Here is a 7,845-nt window from a genome sequence, read left to right as displayed (position 1 = left end):
GATGTCAAGAAGAAGTAATGAGTCAAGGGGACGATAACCTCACCGGAGTAGGAATCACAAGTCAGAAAGATGATAAAGGAATTCTACGATTTTCCTCGAGAATTTGGATACCTAATGTGTCAGAACTAAATAAAGAAATTTTACGGGATGCTCACCACTCAAGATATTCCATACATCTCGGAAGCACAAAGATGTATCGCGATTTGAAAGAAAACTTTTGGTGGCCAAACATGAAGAAAGAAATAGCAGAATGGGTAAGTAAATGTTATACATGCCAATGAGTGAAAGCAAAACATCAACGTCCAAGCGGATTACTACAACTACTGGATATTCCAGAATGGAAATGGGAATATTTAGCGATGGATTTTATGGTAGGACCTCCAAGAACCAGGGCAAATCATGATGCAATTTGGGTGATCATCGACAGACTAACCAAGTCAGCACATTTTCTTCCAATCAACGAAAGGTTTTTGCTCGACAAGTTAGTGCACTTATATCTGAAAGAAATTCTTATGCGACATGAAGTTCCTGTATCAATTGAATCTGATCAAGATCCACGTTTCAATTCAAGATTCTGGAGACAATTTCAGGAATGGCTTGGTACCAAATTAAATATGAGTACCGCTTATCATCCATAAATAGAAGGACAAAGTGAAAGAACAATCCAAATAATTGAAGATATGTTACGGGTATGCGTAATTGATTTTGAAGGCAGTTAGGACGATCATTTACCATTAGTGGAATTTTCTTACAATAACAGCTATCACGCAAGCATTGGAATGCCGCCTTATGAAGCGTTATACGAAAGGAAATGCAGATCACCCGTGTATTGGGATGAAGTTGGTGAACGCAAAATCTTAGGTCCAGAACTAATTCAGCAGACTAGGGGAAAGATAGAGCTTATTCGAAAGTGACTCGAAGCAGCGCAAAATCGACAACATAAATATACAGATCAAGCTAGGAAGGATAAGGACTACCAAGAAGGAGAGCATGTGTTAATAACAATATCTCCTTGGAAATGATTAATCAGATTTGGAAACAAGGGTAAACTGAAGCCCCGATACGTTGGTCCATTTGAAATTCTGAAGAAAGTCGGGAAAGTTGCATACGAGTTAGCCTTACCACCTCACATTAATCATATTCATAATGTGTTTCACGTGTCGATACTTAAGAGATATAATCATGATTCTAGACATGTAATAGAATATGAGCCGATAGAGATTAAACTTGATTTGTCTTATGTAAAGCAGCCAATAAGAATTCTAGATCGGTAGGAGAGAGTATTGAGGAATAAGTCTGTTCCGTTAGTATGAGTTTTTTAGAGAAACCCTTTGGTTGAAGAGTCAACCTGGGAACTTGAGAGTGAAATGTTAGAAAAGTATCCCCAGTTATTTACATAGCAATATTCTGAGAACATAATCCTATTAAGGGGAAGGATGTAACGACTGGGAAATTAGGCTTGTATTATATCGTAATAAGGAGGAAATATATGTTTTGTTGTGTCATTATGTGTAATTAGTCATAAAACCCTAACTGTTATGTGCTACGTGTGTTTTGTATCGACAGGATATTTTTCGGGTATTTATCGGATATTTTCTTTCGTATTAAAAGCTTTCACATCAAAAGTTATACGACCCGAAATATGTTTTAATAGCTGATATTTCAAATAAAATAATTGGCCTTATTTTTCCTAGAATGGCTTATACCATTGCGTAATTCCGAACATCTAGATATGTTATAAATTTTCTCGTTTCATGAAAAATGACTTTTTTCGGTCCCCATTGGGTGTTAAAAACCCCACAAAAATCACATTTTTATTTTAATAAAATTATAGGACTTTCAATTATACTATTTCTTTGTATTTTTGAATTATTCGCAATTTTTGGGATTTTTTGGCTTATATAGTATATATTAAATATTTAAAAAAATTAGAAATTAATACTCAAAAATTATAAAATTTGGGGCCAATTGATTTTAATAGAAGTATAATTAGGCCCTTAATTTTAATTAGGAGTATTATTTTACTTACTATAAATAGCCTAATTTTTATTTAATTATTTATAATTAAATACTAAAAATTTAGTATATCAGAAAATTCTCTAAAATTCGAGTCAGGGTTTCCGGATTCAGGTCGTGTAATCAAACCATGATTTTGATCAGTTTTTTGCACCAAATCGATCGATGTGAGTACTCAAATTCATCCTTTTGATCTGTTCTTTCGTTTTCTAGCATCAACTTCATGTTTTAATCTGTTATTTTTTGATTTCGATTTCTAGGGTTTATACCCGAATTTGGACTTTTTGATCCTAGGGTTATTAGGATGATTTGATTATTGATATACCTTCTCTGCAATGTTTGCAATCAATTCATGGTTGTTAATTAAACAAACAATTCCTGTATGATCGAATTCGATTATTAGGGTTTACACCCAATGTTTGATTTATACGTTTTTGAGTTTGAATGATTTTTGGTTCCTTAGATGTTAGGGCTTTGATTGTATAGTTCATAAACTTTGATTTGAGATATAAAACACGAAGTTTCATGTACAGAATAGTTAGATTGATGTTTGGCCGGAGTTTCAGTCGGGTTTGACCGGAGTTGCAGATTCAGGGATGATTCCAGTGATTGAACGGTATGTTTGAGATGTTGAGTTGATTTGGAATCGATCCCAATCGAGAAAGGGACCAAACGATGTTGGTTTTGGCCTAAATTTGACTTAACGAAGTTCAGGAAATCCATCAGAAACTGGGAATTTTCCGGTGAGTTCTTCCTGACCCGTTTTGTTCATCTTGACCCGGTTGCAACCCGGTTTTAATCCGTTTTGTTAGAATTCCATTTTCTGAGACATTTTATTTTTTTAATTATAAAAATCAGTTTTATTTACTTTATAAATTGATTAATTAATTATTTAATTAATTGATTTATATTCTAAATAATTCTGAAATATTTTCTAAAATTAATTAATTATTTCTTTAATTATTTATTATTTATTATTTATTTATTAATTATTTAAAAATGATAAATTATTTTGATCATCAATCAAATTAGTTTCAATAATTCATAATAAATTCATTTTAAATCCAAAAATTAGGGAAAAATCATTTTTAATTCTGATTTTTCCTAAACAATTATTTAAAAATATTTTTAGGGTTCAATTATTTTGAATAATTAGTTATATTGAATAATAAATTGATTTATTCTTATTTATCGAATAATAACTAAACCCTTTATCAGATTTAAACAAAACGAAAGTCCTTCAACTCGGAAAAATGATCTATTTTCGTTAAAAATAGTTTCAAATCCTAATTTCTTTTAAAAATGAGTCGACTTTCTATATCTATTTATTTATATGCCCTATTAATTATAAAGACGAGTCCAATAAATTCCGAAAATTAGGAAACGAGCCAGATATTGTTCAGTACTTCGAATAGCGAGTCGATTCGATTTTAAAAATTATTTTAAACCTAGAATGGAAATGTGACTTATGTGCTATGTGAATTATGTGGTGAACCGGGTCTTAATTATTATAATTATTATACGAGTCAATTATAAGCATACTGGTAGACGATATGGGCTACGTGAAGTTGGTTTGAAACGCGATTGAGATACAAGTTGACTGAATAAGTCTATTTCTTTGATAGAGATGAAGCCAACAAGGCGGATCGGGCCAGTGTTAGAGGAAGGTGATATACTAGTGATAGATCACGCGGAAGGCAAGTTTTTCCCGTATTCTAAATTCAGAATAGTGAATTACTTTCAGATTCTATTCGTAGTTACACACTGATAATTTCTGTTCACAAACACTAATACACAATTATCATTCCTTTGTTCATATTTCATTTCGATTCTTGAATTCTCCTAATTTATTGAATCCTCTATTCATATTCCAATAGTTATATTTATACATATATCCTGATATATTTCATTGTTGGGATACATCAAAGCAAACTGATTGTCCTGGTTGCTCATCTGTGGACTGGATGGTGATAATTAGGATCAGGTATACACTTCATCCTAAGGACCAGGAATTAAACGGATCCTAGTGTTGGGCCATAGAGCCTGGGTACCCGAATGGATCTATACATTGAGGTATGGATCTGCACTATATCCTGACTGATCAGCAGGATATAGGTGCAAACTTGTGTCCAGTCTAGTTTATTGTTATTCAGAAATAGTGGCCTTTGTTCTTTTCTTGCGAGGTTATATCTTTGCAGATGTAACCAAATTACCGGTTCATTTAACTTTGTTATAACACTTTTTATATATTATGGACTTATTGAGCAACTTATGGCTCACCCCCTCTTTGTTATTATTCACCTTATTGTTTTCAGTTAGGAAGGAAAATGAAAGCTATCAGGACTCGCGTGGTAAAGAAGCGTGTCAAGTAGCGGGATCCTCTAATACCAAAAGTGTTGATCCCAATCCAGGAAGAGAGCTTTGAGTTACGATAATGGATTGTAATAAATAGAGTTCTGTGAGATTTTAAATTTGGGTTATAATAAAATATAGTGTTTTGTTCTTGTTTTTATACCTCAACCTAAAAGATCCTGGTTAGTATTAAAGGGGTTAAATATGCATCTGCTTAATTGTTATACAGGTTTGGTAATTAGCTAGTAACACTTTAACCTATTGCGATCCGTGGTTTTATATAGAAGGGTCATTACTTATAATATTTTATATACAGGTTTATATATTATATATGTGTTGTGAACCCCAAACTTCTGACCCGGGTTTAGAGAGCATCACACCTTTAATCGTGGAACATATTATAAAATGAAAGTTAGGAATTAACGATTCCCATCTGTCAAGAATCTTTCAGAATTTCATATCATAGTGTGATCATCGGGTCCTAATGGAGGAATTTTATCCCCTTCGAATCAGAATCATCAAAGTTATTAGCGATTTCCACTATCGCTCCTTATGGTGTACTACCTTTCGGGCATAAACTTTCATTGAGCTACTTGAAGTCCCAGCGGTCGTTAGTCTTCTAAAGGTCATATTGATAACCGACATTCGGGGCTGCATGTTTTCCTAGAATATCTTGCTCTCCCCTTTTATTCTTCATAATATTTTATTTTATTACTACCTTCACTATCTCGGTGAACCTTTTCGGTATTCCTCTCTGAATTAGGAACTCAATTGTATTCATTAGCTGACAGTAATCATCGATGTCCTCCTCATGAAATCTTGAATACAAATTCTTGTTCCTCTTTTCAGGGTTGACGCGCAATGGCTTTAGCCATCAACCATCTTTATCTTTTCATGTTTATCAAGATTCGGCTTCTTGGAGCATTAAAACGTGCATACTCGGTGAACTTTGATTTTCTATTATTCTTTCTCAATGAAGAGTCTCCATCAGGGATACTTATCCTTAGCATCACACTTTTGATCCTTGTTTTGCTTCTAGTCATTATCTTCATCGCCTCCTATTGGAGGCCAAATTCTTCTTCATGTTGTTTATTTTTATGTTGACATACTTGCCTTCCCACTCTTGCAACTTGTGTATGCATTTCAGATTGGTTTTTGCCAATGACAACTTAAAGTTGACATCCAAGGCTCCTTCTCGGGCGATCCTTGACATTTTATCATTCAAGTACGTGGTGATTAGGGATTTTCTTTGAATTGGACCAGATTGTATATGGATTTTTTATATCCTCGTCTCATGTTCATGGGGGATGCAAAATAACTTATGCACTCTTGGACCATTGTCGAGTCATGCCCTCGAGGTTTAAGAAAATGTCATGCACTTTATAAAATCGTGCATCGGCCGTTGTGGTAGAGAATTTAAAAACTTTCCTACGTGGTTATCTGGATTACTGAATCTATCATACGCCCAGATTAAGGTACCTTCAGCTTCCTTGAAATATAGGTATTCGTAGTTTCTTTCACAGAGAGATACGTTGGATTATTCAGATCATCAAGGGGCATTAATTTTTTTGGATCAATCCTTGGAATTTCCATCTTCCATCTCCATAGAAGGCCGTTCGAACCATCTATATCGGGGAATCGACCCTCGGGGCTCCAGGATTTCCAAATTTTGTAAGTAATCGAGTTTGTTGTTCCCTTTTCAAGTTTTTTTCAACCAGTAGATCATGAGTTTGATGATACAAAAATTCGTTCTTCATGATCCTAAGATTTCATTCCTTGAAGCCCTCGAGGCTTGAAACATTTTTTTTATCTGTCACTCCCTGGGCGTCACCTTCTTGGGGTGGCATCCTTATAACTTCATATTTTTTCATCCTCCATTTAAGGACTGGAATAACCATAAAGTTTGTCATTTATGGGTTTCAACCATTAAACCTAAAGGGTATATAGCCTTTGCACAGTTGTTGAATTCCGCATCCTTGATTATAATTTTTGAATCCATATCCCGGATCATCCATGATTTGGGAAAGGAGACCACTGGTAGAGCTAAGGTCTCAACTACTATCTGAAATTGGGGATTCAACCCTTAAATTTAATGAATCTATCTTTTGAATTTGGGGACCTTAAATTGTCCCTTCGGGTTAAAATCAGGTTTTAGCCTAACCTATCTCCAAACTTGTTAAATCTTGTTGATGTGCTCCTCATAGGCTCGAATTTTGTTTTCGTATTTATTTTAGAATCATCAATGTGTGCCCTCGAGACTGAGAACATATTCTGACAATGGGCTCTTTGCTTGATAATCTCCTTCTTGGCTCGGTCTCCTTACCAGATGGACGATCACCATCCTTGGTGTTGGGATACAAGAAATGTCAGACTCTTTTATGAATAGGGTGCAGCCTTTGCAAATACCGGAATTCATACTTCTAATGCGGTTGACGCTAAAATTTACTCCAATAAGGTGTGTTAGCATTCCTCCTAGATGAAAATATAATTGTTAACACCTGAAATACAATTGGGAATTCATCCCTTCATTTTCCACTCCTTGAGATGGGGTATCGGTCCCATGAATTAGCATTCGGGTCACAAGGAATACCATAATTATGGGATCGACTTCTTGATTGTGTGATTGAAAGTTATGGTATGATGGAAGCAACAACTTGAGTTGTGGTTGGTAGATCGTGATTTCCCTATGATTCCAGATCTTTTGGGGTTCCCGGATGTGTGCTTCATTAACACAGATCCTCTTTTTTATGACTTGGGGATTCATCCTTTCACGTCTTTGGAGCTAAAAACGCTCTTTGATAACGGGTTCCTTAATCGGCTGCACCCTTCTTGGGGTGATCTTCTCTTCATATGAACAATCACTATCCCCGATATGGAGATCATAGAAATCATAACTTATTCCATCAATAAGATTTAGCCCTTACAAATACTGATGTTCGTATTCCTCATGTACTCGGTCTTGCGTTCCTCCTCGAAATTTTACATCCCGTAAACTGGGTGATCATTCACCCTTGAGGGAAGCACAATTATTATCATATGAAATTATGGTGCTCATTGAGAGCACCATTTATAGTTTGGAACTCTTCCCTTAATTATTCATCCCCTGAGGTTGAAGACCATTCTTTGGATCAACAGTTGGGTAATAGGGATCTCCATCCCTGATAGATCAGTCCCTCAGATATTAAGGTTTAAATGTGGTAGAATATCAATGTTGGATGCGACGTTGCGCATCGCAGCAGGTGGTTTCTTGGTGCTTCTTCGTGCATTCATGGTTGTCGTCCTTTTCCCACAGACGGAGCCAAATGTTATGGGTAAAAAACATGTATTTATTTATTTAATATTGGGGTTTAATAAGCTTCGAGCTTTAGTGGATGCGCTTTTCGTGACTTGAACTTGCCCTCACAAGTTGCCTACGTACCTTGGTGTATGCCAAGGATCAAGACAAAAAGTAGTTCTTGGTGATGCATTCCCTCGGGG

The sequence above is a fragment of the Apium graveolens genome, unplaced genomic scaffold (genome assembly GCF_009905375.1).
Source record: "Apium graveolens cultivar Ventura unplaced genomic scaffold, ASM990537v1 ctg5011, whole genome shotgun sequence".
NCBI classification, from domain to species: Eukaryota; Viridiplantae; Streptophyta; class Magnoliopsida; order Apiales; family Apiaceae; genus Apium; species Apium graveolens.
The sequence above is the reverse complement of the archived record's forward strand: the minus strand, read 5'-3'. Positions refer to the sequence as shown.